The following is an 18,325-nucleotide window of genomic DNA, read 5'->3' as shown; positions in this document are numbered from 1 at the left end:
AAAAAACGGTGGCTATCGTATTTGTGTTAACCAGACCGCTATTGTGGGACATCTCAGCGATTCTTGATTTTTTCATGATTTAAATAAGGCCACAGAGGCCGGGCGCGGTGGCTCAAGCCTGTAATCCCAGCACTTTGGGAGGCTGAGACGGGCGGATCACGAGGTCAGGAGATCAAGACCATCCTGGCTAACACGGTGAAACCCCATCTCTACTAAAAAAATACAGAAATCTAGCCGGGCGAGGTGGCGGGCGCCTGTAGTCCCAGCTACTCGGGAGGCTGAGGCAGGAGAATGGCGTGAACCCGGGAGGCGGAGCTTGCAGTGAGCTGAGATCCGGCCACTGCACTCCAGCCTCGGCGACTGAGCCAGACTCCGCCTCAAAAAAAAAATAAGGCCACAGAAAGCAACTCGCGTATGTAAATCTTGGTGCATATCTGATTATATCCTTATGATAAATCCCTGGAGGCAGAAATTGCTGGGTCTGAGGGTCTGGACATCCTCAAGGCATTTGACAGATAACATCAAGTTGCTTTTCAGAAAGGTACCAATTCACGTCAGCAGCCGCCCCGCGTTACCACGGCCCATCTAACACCCTGCACAAGGGCCGGGCGCGATGATTTCTCTCATCTTTGTTAATTTGATGATGGGTGAAAAATGTATTAAGTTTGTTACTGAACCATGAACTAAATCAAAGATTAAAACACACAGACACACACCTAGTGTGCCAGCCTGAACCAGAACTGAATCTATATTTTCTAAAGTGATTGAACTGTAACATCAAAATAGCCTCTGAACTGAAACTCAACCAGTGTTCCAACCCATTCAAGTCCCTAATTAGGCCATAAGGGGACCACACTGGAAACCTTGACCAGACCTTGACCTTGTTAACACGGAGCTACGACCGCCAGCTTCGACGGGGCCCCACCGCCAAGGAGCTTTACAGATGTCCAATTACCAGCCCCCTTCACACAAGCGAGGTTTACACAGGAAATTCAGAACACAAGAGAGAGGGCTGTGACTGGTGTTTCTGGAGACCCAGGGGCTCCACGGAAGTCAGGAATATCTTGGGGAGACCAGGATGGCTTGAGCCCAGAAGGTCAAGGCTGCAGTGGTGAGCCGACATCGCTCCACTGCACTCAGGCATGGGCAACCAGGAACAGCGGGAGACCCTGTTCCTACCCAAAAAAAACAAGGCCGGCCAGGTACAGTGGCTCACGCCTGTAATCCCAGCACTTTGGGAGGCCGAGGCGGGCGGATCCCAAGGTCAGGAGTTCAAGACCAGCCTGGCCAACATGGTGAAACCTATCTCTGCTAAAAATACAAAAATTAGCCGGGCGTGGTGGCAGATGCCTGTAATCCTAGGAACGTGGGAGGCTGAGGCAGGAGAATTGCTTGAATCCAGGAGGTGGAGATTGCAGTGAACTGAGATGGTGCCACTGCACTCCGGCCTGGGAAACGGAGCCAGACTGTGTCTCAAAATACATACATACATACATAACATACCTATATACATACATAAAAATAAAAACAAAACAACAGACTCCTTCACAGGTTCTCGGAATTTGGAAGAGACTAAAACGAAAACAGACTCCTTGTCCAAACGGCAAGCAGACGCTTTCCACAGCATGAGACCTGCGTGAAGGCCCAGGTCATGCAGCCCCGAAGCCCGCCATGTCTCAGGCGCTGACACAGGTACCCTCTCTCTGGGCTATAGGACAAATGGGTTACCGCAGTCCTCCCTTATGCGAGGGTTCGCTTTATACAGTTCCAGTTAGCTGTAGTCAGGAATTTTTTTTTTTTTTGAGACGGAGTCTCACTCTTGCCCAGGCTGGAGTGCATTGGCGTGATCTCGGCTCACTGCAAGCTCTGCCTCCCAGGTTCCAGCGATTCTCCTGCCTCAGCCTCCCGAGTAGCTGGGACTACAGGTGCATGCCACCACGCCCAGCTAATTTTTTGTATTTTTTTTTTTTTTTTTGAGACAGAGTCTGGCTCTGTGCCCCAGGCTGGAGTGCAGTGGCGCAATCTCGGCTCACTGCAAGCTCCGCCTCCCGGGTTCACACCATTCTCCTGCCTCAGCCTCCTGAGTACATGGGACTACAGGTGCCCGCCACCACGCCCGGCTAATTTTTTGTATTTTTAATAGAGACGGGGTTTCACCGTGGTCTCGATCTCCTGACCTTGTGATCCGCCCGCCTCGGCCTCCCAAAGTGCTGGGATTACAGGCGTGAGCCACCGCGCCCGGCCAATTTTTGTATTTTTAGTAGAGACAGGGTTACACCGTGTTAGCCAGGATGGTCTCGATCTCCTGACCTCATGATCCACCTGCCTCGGCCTCCCAAAGTGCTGGGATTACAGGCGTGAGCCACTGTGCCCGGCCTACAGTCAGGAAATCTTAACTGGAAAATTCCAGCCCGGGCACAGTGGCTCATAACTGTAATCCCAACACTTTGGGAGGCTGAGGCAGGAGATTGCTTTAGTGAACCAGGAGTTCGAGGCCAGCCTGGGCAATGTAGCAAGACCCCTGTCTCTACAAAAAAAAAAAAAAAAAAAAAGATTGGGGTGTGGTGGCACACACCAGCAGTCCCAGCTACTTGGGAGACTGAGGCAGAAGGATCACTTGAGCCCAGGAGATCAAGGCTACAGTGACCTAGGATAGCACCACTGTACTCCAGCCTGGGCAGCAGAGTGAGACCCCAACTCAAAAAAGAAAGAAGTAAAGAAAAGTGGCCAGGTGCAGTGGCTCACATCTGTAATCCCAGCACTTTGGGAGGCTGAGGTGGTGGATCACCTGAGGTCAGGAGTTTGAGACCAGCCTAACATGGTAAAACCCCTGTTTCTACTAAAAACACAAAAAAATTAGCCAGGCGTGGTGGTGCTGTGTGCCTGTAATCCCAGCTACTTGGGAGGCTGAGGCAGGAGAATCGCTTGCATCCGGGAGGCAGAGGTGGTGGTGAGGTGAGATCGCGCCACTGCAGTCCAACCTGAGTGACAAGAGCGAGACTCCGTCTCACAAAAAAAAGAAAAATAAAAGAAAAAGAAAGAAAAAAAGAAATTTTCCTTTTTTTTTTTTTTTGAGATGGAGTCTTGCTCTGTCGCCCAGGCTGGAGTGCAGTGGCCGGATCTCAGCTCACTGCAAGCTCCGCCTCCTGGGTTTACGCCATTCTCCTGCCTCAGCCTCCTGAGTAGCTGGGACTACAGGCGCCCGCCACCTCGCCCGGCTAGTTTTTTGTATTTTTTAGTAGAGACGGGGTTTCACCGGGTTAGCCAGGATGGTCTCGATCTCCTGACCTCGTGATCCGCCCGTCTTGGCCTCCCAAAGTGCTGGGATTACAGGCTTGAGCCACCGCGCCCGGCCTAGAAACGAAGAAATTTTCTGTAGAGACATGGTCTTGCTATGTTGCCCAGGCTGGTCTGGAACTTCTGGCCTCAAGTGATCCCCCACCTTTGACCTCCCAAAGTGCACGGTCCATGCCTCTTCCTCTTATAAGGACGCCTCGTTAGATTGGAGCACACCCTTCTCCAATACAACCTCATCTTTTATATTTATTTATTTATTTATTTATTTATTTATTTATTTTATTTTATTTTTTTTGAGACAGTCTCTCTCTTTTGCCCAGGCCGGAGTCCAGTGGCGAGATCTCGGCTCACTGCAACCTTCACCTCCCAGGTTCAAGAGATTCTCCTGCCTCAGCCTCCTGAGTAGCTGGAACTACAGGCACGTGGCACCATGCCCGGCTAATTTTTTTGTATTTTTAGTAGAGACGGGGTTTCACCATGTTGGCCAGGCTGGTCTCGAACTCCTGATCTCAGGTGATCCGCCTGCCTCCGCCTCCCAAAGTGCTGGGATTACAGGCGTGAGCCACTGAGCCCGGCCACAGCCTCGTCTTAACTAATTATGTCTGTGGAGACCCTACTTCCAAGGAAGGTCACATTCTCAGGTTCTGGGGAGATGAATACTTTGGGCTGACACTATCCAACATGGTCCAGCAAGGGTGAGTGTGAAATCAACCTTAGCTGTGTCTAGTAGCTGCGCCGTGGGGATGCCCCTCGTTTCAGTGCTACCTCGCTCCGCTGCACTCATGTGGGACACTTTTCACACTGGAACGTAATTACTGGTCTACACGCTTGTCCTTCCGCAGGACGCCGGCCTCCTGCGGACGAGCAACCGTGTGTCATTCATTCTCGCATTGTAGAGGATGAGAAAAAAATTAATTTTACCAGCTGGCACCAGAATTCATTTGAGAGACACATCTGGGCTTGTTTAGGAAAATACCTTAATTAGGGCCAGGGGCACGTGAGGGAGGCCTGAGGGCATGAGATAGAAAAAGGACCCACAAAGAGACCGCCGAACTCCTCTGCAGGAGAATGCAGCTGCAATCTGGGGTCGCCAGAGAGGGACTGTGGAAGGTGGGGACCCAGAGAGGTGAAGACAGAGAGAGACAGCCAGAGAGACACAGGAAGGAGAAATGGGGGATCCGGACGTCCTCTAGCATTTCAGGAAGAGCAAGGGCTTTCAGGAGCTGGCCTCCCCCAGCTAACACAGAGCAAGATGGAAATGCATGTCCAGCTACTCATGAGGCTGAGGCAGGCAGATCCCTTGAGCTCAGGAGTTCAAGACCAGCCTGGGCAACATAGTGAGACCCCACCTCTACAAAAAAATCACAAAATTAGCCAGATGTGGTGGTGCACGCGCCTGTGGTCCCAGCTACTTGGGAGGCTGAGACGTAAGGATCATTTGAATACAGGAGTTCGAGGCTGCAGTGAGCTGTGGTTGCAGCACTGCACACCAGCCTGGGTGACAGAGCGAGACATTGACTCAAAGAAAATTGAGGCAGAGGCCACGCACAGTGGCTCATGTCTGTAATCCCAGCACTTTGGGAGGCCAGGGAGAGTGGACCGCCTGAGGTCAGGAGTTCAAGACCAGCCTGGCCAACATGGTGAAACTCCGTCTCTACTAAAAATACAAAAATCAGCTGGGTATGGTGGCGGGTGCCTAAAATCCCAGCTACTCAGGAGGTTGAGGCAGGAGAATCACCTGAACCTGGGAGGTGGAGGTAGCAGTGACCCAAGACTGTGTCATTGCACGCCAGCCTGGGCAACAAGAGCAAACCTCCATCTCAAAAAAAAAGAAAAAAGAAAATTGAGGCAGAGACAGGCAGGCCTTGCTAGAGCCTGGGTAGCCCCAGTGACCCTGGCTGGCACCCAGCAGATTTGTGGGGTGTGTGTGTGTCCTCGTAAGGGATGAATTTTTTTTTTTTTTTTTTTTTTTTTTGAGACGGAGTCTCGCTCTGTCTCCCAGGCTGGAGTGCAGTGGCGCGATCTCCACTCACTGCAAGCTCCGCCTCCCGGGTTCACGCCCTTCTCCTGCCTCAGCCTCCCGTGTGGCTGGGACTACAGGCGCCCGCCACCGCGCCCGGCTAATTTTTGTATTTTTTTTTAGTAGAGACGAGGTTTCACCGTGTTAGTCAGGATGGTCTCGATCTCCTGACCTCGTGATCCGCCCATCTTGGCCTCCCAAAGTGCTGGGATTACAGGCGTGAGCCACCACGCCTGGCCAATTTTTTTTTTTTTTTTTTTGAGACGGAGTCTCGCTCTGTCGCCCGGGCTGGAGTGCAGTGGCCAGATCTCAACTCACTGCAAGCTCCACCTCCAGGGTTTACGCCATTCTCCCGCCTCAGCCTCCAGAGTAGCTGGGACTACAGGCGCCCGCCACCTCGCCCAGCTAGTTTTTTGTATTTTTTACTAGAGACGGGGTTTCACCGTGTTAGCCAGGATGGTCTCGATCTCCTGACCTTGTGATCCGCCCGTCTCAGCCTCCCAAAGTGCTGGGATGACAGGCGTGAGCCACCGCGCCCGGCTGTAAGGGATGGATATTAAGGTGACTTTGGGACCAAGCGCGGTGGCTCACACCTGTCATCCCAGCACTTTGGGAGGCTGAGGCAGGTGGATCACTTGAAGCCAGGAGTTTGAGACCAGCCTGGCCAACACGGTGAAACCCGGTCTCTACTAAAAATACAAAAATAGCTGGGCGTGATGGCGGGTGCCTGTAATCCCAGCCACTTGGGAGACTGAGGCAGAAGCATGGCTTGAACCTGGGAGGCGGAGGTTGCAATGAGCCAAGATTATACCGCTGCACTGCAGCCTGGGCGACAGAGCGAGGCTCCGTCTCAAAAAAAAAAAAAAAAAAAAAAAAAAAAGATGATTTTTGGGAAAACCCTCAGAATTCACAAGAAACTGGGGAGAACCAAGCTACAAATTAAAACCACAAACCCCAGCCTCTCTGTGCCGTCAGATAACTGAGGCCCTGAGAGTTGGTTTGGCCACATCACGCTGATTTGATGGGGGTGGGGGGCGTCCTGGAATAGGGACAGGATCAGTGTCTTTTCTATCCTGTTTCTTAGCTTTGACTGGTTACCTGGGGCTTGTATTAATTCTGTTATTGTAAAGCAAACAAACAAAGTAAAAAAAGTTAAGACCCTTGGTAGGGTCTGGCTCTGTGTCCCCACCCAAACCTCATCCTGTAGCTCCCATAACTCCCACGTGTTGTGGGAGGGACCTGGTGGGGGGCGACTGAATCGTGACAGCGGATCTTTCCAGTGCTGTTCTCTTGATAGCAAGTAAGTCTCACGAGAGCTGATGGTTATATTTTATTTTATTTTTGAGACAGAGTCTCACTCTGTCACCCAGGCTAGAGTTCAGTGGTGCAATCTTGGCTCACTGCAACCTCTGTCTCCTGGGTTCAAGTGATTCTTCTGCCTCAGCCTCAGAGTAGCTGGGATTACAGGCATCCGCCACCACACCTGGCTAATTTTTTTTTTGAGATGGAGTCTCCCAGGCTGGAGTGCAGTGACCTGACCTCGGCTCACTGCAAGCTCCGCCTCCTGGGTTCACGCCATTCTCCTGCCTCAGCCTCCCAAGTAGCTGGGACTACAGGCGCCTGCCACCACGCCGGGCTAATTTTTTGTATTTTTTAGTAGAGAAGGGGTTTCACCGTGTTTGCCATGATGGTCTCGATCTCCTGACTTCGTGATCCGCCTGCCTTGGCCTCCCAAAGTGCTGGGATTATAGGCGTGAGCCACCGCCCCCAGCCATTTTTTTTTTTTTTAAGTAGAGATGGGGTTTCACCATGTTGGACAGGCTGGTCTCGAACTCCTGACCTCAGGTGATCCCCCCCGCCTCGGCCTCCCAAAGTGCTGGGATTACAGGCGTGAGACACCTCTCCTGGCTGAGATCTGACGGTTTTAAAAAAACAGGAGTTTCCCCGCACAAGCTCCCTTCTCTTGTCTGCTGCCATGTGAGACGTGTCTTTCACCTTCCACCATGATTGTGAGGCCTCTCCGGCCACGTGGAACTGTAAGTCCATTAAACCGAGTTCTTCAGGCCAGGCGCGGCGGCTCACACCTGTAATCCCAGCACTTTGGGAGACCAAGGAGGGCAGATCACAAGGTCAGGAGTTAAAGACCAGCCCGGCCAACATGGTGAAATCCCGTCTCTACTAAAGATACAAAAAATTAGCCAGGTGTGGTGGCACATGCCTGTAATCCCAGCCACTTGGGAGGCTGAGGCAGGAGACTCGCTTGAACCAGGGAGGCAGAAGTTGCAGTGAGCCAAGATCATGCCATTGCACTCCAGCCTGGGCAAAAAGAGTGAAACTCCATCTCAAAAAACAAAAACAAAAACAAAGAAGGGATTAAGGTAAAATGTCATATGGCTAGGCCCTAATCCACTGTGACTGGCATCCTTATGAAAGAAGAGATTAGAGCTGTGCACGGTGGCTCACGCCTGTAATCTCAGCAGTTTGGGATGCTGAGGCAGACAGATCATCTGAGGTCAGGAGTTCGAGACCAGCCTGACCAACATGGTGAAACCCCGTCTCTACTAAAATAGAAAAATTAGCCGGGCGTGGCGGTGAATGCCTGTAATCCCAGCTACTCGGGAGGCTGAGGCAGGAAAATCGCCTGAATCCAGGAGGTGGAGTTTGCAGTGAGCCGAGATTGCAATACTGGGCTCCAACCTGGGCAACAGCGTGAGACTGTCTCTAAAAAAAAAAAAAAAAATTAGCTGGGCATGCTGGCATACACCTGTAATCCCAAGCTACTTGGCAGACTGAGGTGGGATGATCGCTTGAGCCCAGGAGTTTGAGACCAGCTTGGGAAACAGAGCCAGACCTTGTCTCTCCAAAAAAGTTTTTTTTTTTTCTTTTTTTTTTTTTTTTTTGAGACGGAGTCTCGCTCTGTAGCCCAGGCTGGAGTGCAGTGGCCGGATCTCAGCTCACTGCAAGCTCCGCCTCCCGGGTTCACGCCATTCTCCGGCCTCAGCCTCCCGAGTAGCTGGGACTATAGGCGCCCACCACCTCGCCCGGCTAGTTTTTTGTATTTCTTAGTAGAGACGGGGTTTCACCGTGTTAGCCAGGATGGTCTCGATCTCCTGACCTCGTGATCCACCCATCTCGGCCTCCCAAAGTGCTGGGATTACAGGCTTGAGCCACCGCGCCCGGCCCAAAAAAGTTTTTTTAATTAGCAGTGAAGGCCAGGCACAGTTGCTCACGCCAGCAATCCCAGCACTTTGTGAGGCTGAGGCGGGCGGATCACCTAAAGTCAGGAGTTCAAGACCAGCCTGGCCAACGTGGTGAAACCTTGTCTCTACCAAAGCTATAAAAATTAGCTGGGCGTGGTGACACGTGCCTGTAGTCCCGGCTACTCGGGAGGCTGAGACAGGAGAACTGCTTGAACCTATGAGGCGGAGGTTGCAGTCAGATGAGACGGTGCCATTGCACTCCAGCCTGGGCAACAAGAAGGAAACTCCATCTCAAACAAACAAACAACAAAAACCAAAGTCATAGGCCAGGTGCGGTGGCTCACACCTGTAATCCCAGCACTTTGGAAGGACGAGGTGGGCAGATTACAAGGTCAGGAATTGGAGACCAGCCTGGACAACATGGTGAAACTCCATTTCTACGAAAAATATAAAAATTAGCCAGGTGCAGTGGTGGGCCTCTGTAATCCCAGCTATTTGGGAGGCTGAGGCAGGAGAATTGCTTGAACCCAGGAGGTGGAGGTTGCAGTGAGCCAAGATCGCGATACTGCACTCCAGCCTGGGAGACAGAGTAAGACTCCGACTCAAACAAACAAACAAACAAAAAATCATTGCTGGGCGCGGTGGCTCAAGCCTGTAATCCCAGCACTTTGGGAGGCCGAGACGGGCGGATCACAAGGTCAGGAGATCGACACCATCCTGCCTAACACGGTGAAACCCCGTCTCTACTAAAAAATACAAAAAACTAGCCGGGTGAGGTAGCGGGCGCCTGTAGTCCCAGCTACTCGGGAGGCTGAGGCAGGAGAATGGCGTGAACCCGGGAGGCGGAGCTTGCAGTGAGTCGGGATTTGGCCACAGAGCAGTGAGTCTGGGCCACAGAGCAAGACTCCGTCTCAAAAAAAAAAAAAAAAAAGAAAAAAAAATCATCACACATATATACACATGTGGATGATAGAACAACAAAAACATCCACACTTTCCAATGATCCCTATCTTAAATATTTCTGATCCGCCTTTATTCAATACTGAAAATACGCAGCATGATGATAGTATTGACAACAGAGGTCAGAAACTCCCTGTGACAAGCCGAGAATTTCCATCCAGTGTGGGAGGCCTCTCAGGCAGCCTCGGCGCTCACCATGACGCTCAGAAGGCAGCAGAGGGCTGGGGACGCGACGCGGGCTCCGATATGACCCAGCTGGTCCCTGGCCTTGGAGCAATGATTCTATGATTCCCGCGGCAGCGTCCAGACTCTCCTCCGAGAACCCGTCCCAATCCCCAGACCTGCCAGCGGCCCCGCGCCGGAGTCTGTGTCCAACAAAGAGTCCAGAATTAGATCCCGTCAAGTTTCCATCCTATTTGCCATTGATTTTTTTTTTTTTTTAAAAGCTAGGCCAGGCACAGTGGCTCACGCCTGTAATCCCAGCACTTTGGGAGGCCGAGGTGGGAGGATCACCTAAGGTTGGGAGTTCGAGACCAGCCTGAGCAACATGGAGAAACCCCGTCTCTCCTAAAAATGCAAAAAATTAGCTGGACGTGGTGGCGCACGCCTGTAATCCCAGCTACTCGGGAGGCTGAGGCAGGAGAATCGCTTGAACCTGGGAGGCGGAGGTTGCAGTGAGCCGAGATCGTGCCATTGCACTCCAGCCTGGGCGACAGAGCGAGAATCTATCTCAAAAAAAAAAAAAAAAAAAGTCTTTCATTTTAACTGTTAGGCATTTCAGGGCAGGCTGCACGGTGTCATCTGCATTTCAAAAACAAAACAAAACAAAACAAAACACTGCCCTTTGAGGATTTGTTTACTGTCTTCTTTTTCCTTCCTTGTTCTTCTCTCCGATGTGGGTAATCCACAACCATCTTTTATTTTTCTTCAAGGTCCTCCATCATATTGTCTTCTGTTGTTCTCAGCCAATAACTTCCTTCTTTGTCTGAAACTCTCACACGCGGACACAGCCTGCAATTTGCGGACAACTGCCCCGCCCTCCCATCTCCCCCGGGAGACTGGGTGACTGCTGCACCTGCCACAGAGAACCCAGAATTCTCAGGGTCATCCCCAACTCTGCTTCGGTTTCTACCCCCAGACACACTGACCTCAAATGCGGATCTTGCAGGATTGTTATTTTTTATTTATTTATTTATTTTTTTGAGACGGAGTCTCACTCTGTCGCCCAGGCTGGAGTGCAGTCTTGTGATCTCGGCTCACCGCAACCTCCGCTTCCTGGCGAGGTTTTAATTTCTTAACAGATCCATATGGGAAATTAAACTGTTGTGTCCGGATGACAGATATGTACGTACATGTTCTTAGGAACACACAAAAAAGAACCCAGGTTTGGCCGGGCACGGTGGCTCACGCCTGTAGTCCCAGCACTTTGGGAGGCCAAGACGGGTGGATCACGAGGTCAGGAGATCGAGACCATCCTGGCTAATATGGTGAAACCGCATCTCTACTAAAAATACAAAAAATTAGCTGGGCGTGGTGGTGGTCACCTGTAGTCCCAGCTACTCGGGAGGCTGAGGCAGGAGAATGGCGTGAACCCGGGAGGCAGAGCTTGCAGTGAGCCGAGATTGCACCATTGCACTCCAGCCTGGGCGACAGAGCGAGTCTCCGTCTCCAAAAAAAAAAAAAAACAAAACTCAGGTTTGACCAGGTGCTGTGGCTCATGCCTGTCATCCCTGCACTTTGGGAGGCGGAGGCAGGCAGATCATCTGAGGTCAGGAGTTCAAGACCAGCCTGGCAACATGGTGAAACCCTGTCTCTGCTAAAATACAGAAATTACCCGGGCATGGTGGTGGGCACCAGTAATCACAGCTACTTGGGAGATTGAGGCAGGAGAATTGCTTGAACCCAGGAAGCGTAGGCTGCAGTGAGCTGAGATCGTGCCATTGCACTCCAGCCTGGGCAACACAGCAAGATCCTGTCTAAAAAAAAATACTAAAATAGGCCGGGCGCGGTGGCTCACGCCTGTAATCCCAGCACTTTGGGAGGCCGAGGCGGGCGGTTCACCTGAGGTCAGGAGTTTAAGACCAGTCTGGCCAACATGGCGAAACCCCGTCTCTACTAAAGATTTATCCTGTGTGGTGGTGGGCACCTATAATCGCAGCTACTCATGAGGCTGAGACAGGAGAATCGCTTGAACCCAGGAGGCGGAGGCTGCAGTGAGCCAAGATTGCACCATTGCACTCTAGCCTGGGCAACAAGAGGGAAACTCCATCTCAATAATAATAATAATAAAATAAGATAAAATAAAAATGCAAAAGTCAGCTGGGTGTGCTGCCGAGTGCCTGTAATCTCAGCTACTTGGGAGGCTGAGGCAGAACACTTGCTTGTACCCAGGAGGCAGAGGTTGCAGTGAGGTGAGATTGCACCGTTGCACTCCAGCCAGGGTGACAGAGCAAGACTTCATCTGAAAAAAAAAAAAAAAAGAAAGAGCTCTCAAGCCAGGAAAAGATGTGGAGAAACCGAATGCATGTGACTACGTGAAAGACGGCCGTCTGCAAGGGCTCCGTGCTGCAGGATTCCAGCTATAGGACATTCTGGGAAAAGGCTAAACTACAGAAACAGTAAAAAGATCAGAGGCTGCCAGGGGCCGGCGGAGGAAGGGATGAATAGGCAGAGCACAGAGGATTTTTAGGGCAGTGAAGCTATTCAGTCTGAGAGTGCAAGGTGGGTGCAGAGCATGGTACCTTTGTCAAACCCGCAGAAGAAGGCCAGGTGTGGTGGCTCACGCCTGTAATCCCAGCACTTTAGGAAGCCAAGGTGGGTGGATCACCTGAGGTCAGGAGTTCAAGACCAGCCTGACCAACATGATGAAACCCCATCTCTACTGAAAATACAAAAAAAAAATAGCCACGTGTGGTGGTAGTCACCTGTAGTCCCAGCTACTTGGGGGACTGAGGGAAGAGAATCACTTGAACCCAAGAGGTAGAGGCTACAGTGACCGGCATCGCACCGCTGCACTCCAGCCTGCTTTGAGAAAAAAAAAAGGGCCAGGCGCCGTGGCTCACGCCTGTAATCCTAGCACTCTGGGAGGCCGAGGCAGGCAGATCACCTGAGGTCGGGAGTTTGAGACCAGCCTGACCAACATGGAGAAACCCGTCTCTACTAAAAATACAGAATTAGCCGGAAATGGTGGTGGGCACCTGTAATCCCAGCTACTTGGGAGGCTGAGGCAGGAGAATTGTTTGAACTCAGGAGGTGGAGGTTGCAGTGAGCCAAGATTCCACCACTGCACTCCAGCCTGGGTGCCAGAGTGAGACCCCATCTCCAAAAGAAAAGAAAAAAATAACTAGCGCTGGGTGTGGAGGCGTGCACCTGTGGTCCCAGCTACTTGGGAGGCTGAGGTGGGAGGATCGCTTGAGCCCAGGAGGTCAAGGCTGCAGTGAGCTGTGATCGTGCCACCACACTCCAGCCTGAGTCACAGATACAGTGAGACTCTGTCTCAAAAATAAATAATAAAAATAAATAAATAAGGTTCCCTCAAATCCACTTTGCAATGGACACATTTAGAGTGTCATGTTTGCATAACTCTGGTCACCCGCCACGGTGGGTGAGATGAAGACTACAGCCAATATAATTACAGTACCGACAATTGTGAAGGCAAAAGGAGGGGGAAGGAAGCCCAGGTTTGATTCCTAGCCGGGGTCCAACCCTGAAGTGGGTGAGGAAAGCCCGATGCTGTGGACACACTTCTCTGGGCACTGCTGGGCCTTCTTCCTGGAGATTTTCTCGGCCTGGAGTCGGAGCCAAGGCTCTTGGGGACTTAAAAAGGCAAAGCCATCCTGGCTAACACAGTGAAGCACTGTCTCTACTAAAAATACAAAAAGTTAGCCGGGCGTGGTGGCGGGCGCCTGTAGTCCCAGCTACTCGGGAGGCTGAGGCAGGAGAATGGCGTGAACCCGGGAGGCGGAGCTTGCAGCGAGCCGAGATCGCACCACTGCACTCCAGCCTGGGCGACAGAGGGAGACTCTGTCTCAAAACAAAACAAAACAAAACAAAACAAAACAAAAACAACAACATGCTAGTACCTGATTAGTATCTAAGTACTCCAGTATCTGTTTACTCTAATACCTAGTTACTTTAGTATCTAGGCACTCCAGGACCGTATCGTTTCTGGCATCGAATTGCTGTATCATCCAGGTGCTCTAATCTAGTACGTTACATATTATATAGGTTCCCTACTATCTAGTTTAAGACTAGCATCTAGTTACTCTGGTATCTAGTTATTCCGGTATCTAGTATCCAATTACTCTAGTATCTAGTGACACCAGGTGTCTACGATCTAGTCATTCCAGTATTGGTTACACTAATCTGTAGTATCCAGTTACTCTAGCAACTGGCTACTCTAGTATCTGGTTACCCTAAAACCTAGTTACTTGAGTATCTAGGCACTCCAGTATCACATACTCTCTAGCATCTAAATATTCTAGTACCCAGGTACTCTCATATGTAGTATATATTATGTAGATATGCTATTATCTAGCTAATGTTAACATCTAGTGGCCAGGCGCAGTGGCTCACGCCTGTAATCCCAGCACTTTGGGAGGCCGAGGCAGGCGGATCACGAGGTCAGGAGATCGAGACCATCCTGGCTAACACGGTGAAACTCCATCTCTGCTAAAAATACAAAAGATTTAGCCGGGCGTGGTGGTAGGCACCTGTAGTCCCAGCTGCTCGGGAGGCTGAGGCAGGAGAATGGCGTGAACCCCGGAGACGAGGTTGCAGTGAGCCGAGATCCGGCCACTGCACTCCAGCCTGGGCGACGGAGTGAGACTCTGTCTCAAAAAACAAAAAACAAACAAAAAACATCTCGTTACTCTGGTATCTAGTGACTCTGCTAATATCTAATTGCTCTAGTATCTAGTTAGTTTGGTAGAGTATCTAGTATCCAATTGCTGCATTATACAGGTACTCTAGTATCTAATATATATTTAGTAGGTACCCTACTATCTAGTTAAGGCTAGCATTTAGTTATTCTGGTATCCAATCACTCTAATAGCTAGTATCCAGTTACTCTAGTACCTAGTTATACTAGTATCTAGTAACAAGTTACTCTAGTATCTGGTTACTCTGGCATGTAAGTATGAGTAGATACTACTAGATACTCTAGTATCTGGGTGGTGTCTAGTTACTCCCATACCTGGCTGCTCTAGTTACACCAGGCATACACGGAATGTGCCTGTATGTTTCTTTACACCTTTCTGTGATTCTATAATTATTTCAGAATTAAAAGTGTTTTGTGTTTTTTTCGAGACGGAGTCTCACTCTGTCGCCCAGGCTGGAGTGCAGTGGCCGGATCTCAGCTCACTGCAAGCTCTGCCTCCCGGGTTCACGCCATTCTCCTGCCTCAGCCTCCTGAGTCGCTGGGACTACAGGCGCCACCAACACACCCGGCTAATTTTTTTGTATTTTTAGTAGAGACGGGGTTTCACCGTGTTCGCCAGGCTGGTCTCGATCTCCTTACCTCGTGATCCGCCCGTCTTGGCCTCCCAAAGTGCTGGGATTACAGGCGTGAGCCACCGCGCCCGGTATAAAAGTTTTGAAATACATTAAAACATGTTTTAAAAGCCAGGCATAGTGACTCACACCTGTAATCCCAACGCTTTGGGAGGCTGAGGCAAGAGGATTGCTTGAGCCTAGGAGTTCAAGACCAGCAGGGGCAACATAGGGAAAGCCCTAGTAAAAGTTTTTTAAATAATTTTTTTTTTTTTTTTTTCTGAGATGGAGTCTTACTCTGTCACCCAGGCTGGAGTGCAGTGGCATGATCTTGGCTCACTGCAACCTCTGCCTCCCAAGTTCAGGCGATTCTTTTTTTTTTTTTTTGTTTTTGTTTTTGAGACTGAGTCTGGCTCTGTCGCCCAGGCTGGAGTGCAGTGGCCGGATCTCAGCTCACTGCAAGCTCCGCCTCCCGGGTTCACGCCATTCTCCTGCCTCAGCCTCCCGAGTAGCTGGGACCACAGGCGCCCGCCACCTCGCCCGGCTAGTTTTTTGTATTTTTTAGTAGAGACGGGGTTTCACCGTGTTAGCCAGGATGGTCTCGATCTCCTGACCTTGTGATCCGCCCGTCTCAGCCTCCCAAAGTGCTGGGATTACAGGCTTGAGCCACCGCGCCCGGCATTTCAGGCGATTCTTGTGTCTCAGCCTCCTGAGTAGCTGGGACTACAGGTGCACGCCACCACACCCAGATAATTGTGTATTTTTAGTACAGATGGGGTTTCACCATGTTGGCCAGGATGGTCTTGACCTCCTGACCTCGTGATCCACCTGCCTCAGCCTCCCAAAGTGCTGGGATTACAGGTGTGAGCCATTAAGTAAAATTTTTAAAAAGGACTTCCTTGAGATGTCGGCTCTCCCCCAAAGCTGGCGGGGCTGTAGTGTGCAGGACCACCTGGACCCTGAGTGCCCCTGACTCCGGGTCCCCCACCCTCCACTCCAGCCAAGACTAAGTCCCATCCCTCCAGGAGGCGTGGGGGGGCCCCTCTGTGCAGCCTCAGCTACACCCCTGGGGTCCCTCCCTGGATGTCTGCCTCCACCGAGACCCGTGAGTGAACAGCCTGAGGGGCCCTGGACAGTGGTGGTCCCTCGTGGGAGCCGTGGGACCCACAGGCCCAAGCTCTCTGGGGACAGGGCCTTGCAGAGGGCGTGGGCTGACGCATCTGAAACCCGTCTCCTTGTGGAGAATCCCTCGGCACACTGTGTCTCTGCAAACCCCTGCTGGGACCGGGAACGCCTGCCAGGGAGCGGCCCTGCATCTGTCGTAAAGAAGGAGGGGGTTCCTATTCTGCAGGACAACTCAGGCTTCCAGAAGCAACAGGAAAAAAACTCCTTTCTCAAAGCACAGACAGGGGAGGCCCGCAGGGATCCCGCGGGGGAAGGTGACCACAGTGTCCCTGGGCAGGCGGCGGCTTCATGTGCAGAGCCTCCAGGAGTCACTGTGACCCAAGTCTTGCGGGTGCTGCGGTCCCCAGGCTGGTGTGGGGGCTGGATGTTTTGTTTCTGTTTTTGAGACAGAGTTTCGCTCTGTCGCCCAGGCTGGAGTGCAGTAGCGCAATCTCAGCTCACTGCAACCTCCGCCTCCCGGGTTCAAGTGATTCTCCTGCCTCAGCCTCCAGAGTATCTTGGATTACAGGCACACGCCACCGTGCCTGGCTAATTTTTGTATTTTTACCAGAGACAGGGTGTCACCATGCTGGCCAGACTGGTCTCGAATTCCTGACCTCAGGTAATCCACCTGCCTTGGCCTCCCAAAGTGCTGGGATTACAGGCAGGAGCCATGCGCTCAGCCCAGGGGGTTTTCGAGGATCTGGCTGAACGCCGGATTACCTGCTCCCTAAAGGACCCTGCCCGGCCAGGACGCCTTCTATTCAAAGCCAGGGTAGAAGCTGGGCGCGGTGGCTCACACCTGTAATCCTAGCACTTTGGGAGTCTGAGGTGGGTGGATCATAAGGTCAGGAGATTGAAACTATCCTGGCTAACGCGGTGAAACCCCATCTCTACTGAAAATACAAAAAATTATCCGGGTGCGGTGGCTCACGCCTGTAATCCCAGCACTTTGGGAAGCCGAGGCGGGCAGATCATGAGGTCAAGAGATCGAGACTATCCCGGCTAATGCAGTGAAACCCCATCTCTACTAAAAATACAAAAAATTCTCCGGGCGTGGTGGTGGGCACCTGTAGTCCCAGCTACTCTGGAGGCTGAGGCAGGAGAATGGCATGAACCCGGGAGATGGAGTTTGTAGTGAGCCGAGATCACACCACTGTACTCCAGCCTGGGCGATAGAGCGACACCCCGTCTAAAAAAAAAAAAAAAAAAAAAACCACAAAGCCAGGGTAGAGGACACAGAAAGGTAGGATGCCCGCTCCGGCTCCTCGCAGAGATGAATGGTGGCAGTCCTGAACCTCCAGGCAGGACGGTGCCCTCTGCGGACCTGGAGTCTCTCGAGTCTCCTCAAAACAGTGCCAGTCCCCAGGACAGAGGGGGCTTGTTAGGAGGAAGCCTTTGAGAGCAGCTCCCGGCTCCTTCACAGCCACCTGCAGAAAATGTTCCTGATGCCAAGAAGCGCCTGGGGGTTGGGATTAGAATCCACGGTGACCTTGACAAGTTCAAGAAGGGCTTTGGCAGCGGCTGAGAGGTGCCAGGCACCCCAGGGGCACGAAACCGACAGAGAGACGGCAGGTGGCAGGCACTAGGGTGGAACCACGTCCCCCACAAAACATCCACGGGGTGCAGTTGTAACCCCAGGACCTTACCTGGAAATAGGGTCTTTATAGAAGTAATCAGTTAACATGAGGTCATTCTGCAGTACAGTGGGCCCTGATCCAATGTGCCTGGTTTCTTTACAAAGACGGGAAATTTGGCCGGGCACGGTGGCTCATGCCTGTCATCCCAGCACTTTGGGAGGCCGAGTCAGGTGCATCACCTGAGGTCAGGAGTTCAAGATTAGCCTGGCCGACTTGGTGAAACCAAGTTTCTACTAAAAATACAAAAGTATGGCCGGGCACGGTGGCTCAAGCCTGTCATCCCAGCACTTTGGGAGGCCGAGACGGGCGGATCACGAGGTCAGGAGATCGAGACCAGCCTGGCTAACACGGTGAAATCCCGTCTCTACCAAAAAAATACAAAAAACTAGCCAGGCAAGGTGGCAGGCGCCTGTAGTCCCAGCTACTCTGGAGGCTGAGGCAGGAGAATGGCGTGAACCCAGGAGGCGGAGCTTGCAGTGAGCTGAGATCTGGCCACTGCACTCCAGCCTGGGCAACAGAGTGAGACTCCGTCTCAAAAAAAAAAAAAAAAAAAA

This window comes from Theropithecus gelada, chromosome 19 (genome assembly GCF_003255815.1).
Source record: "Theropithecus gelada isolate Dixy chromosome 19, Tgel_1.0, whole genome shotgun sequence".
In the NCBI taxonomy this organism is placed as follows: Eukaryota; Metazoa; Chordata; class Mammalia; order Primates; family Cercopithecidae; genus Theropithecus; species Theropithecus gelada.
Note: the sequence above shows the minus strand (reverse complement) of the source record.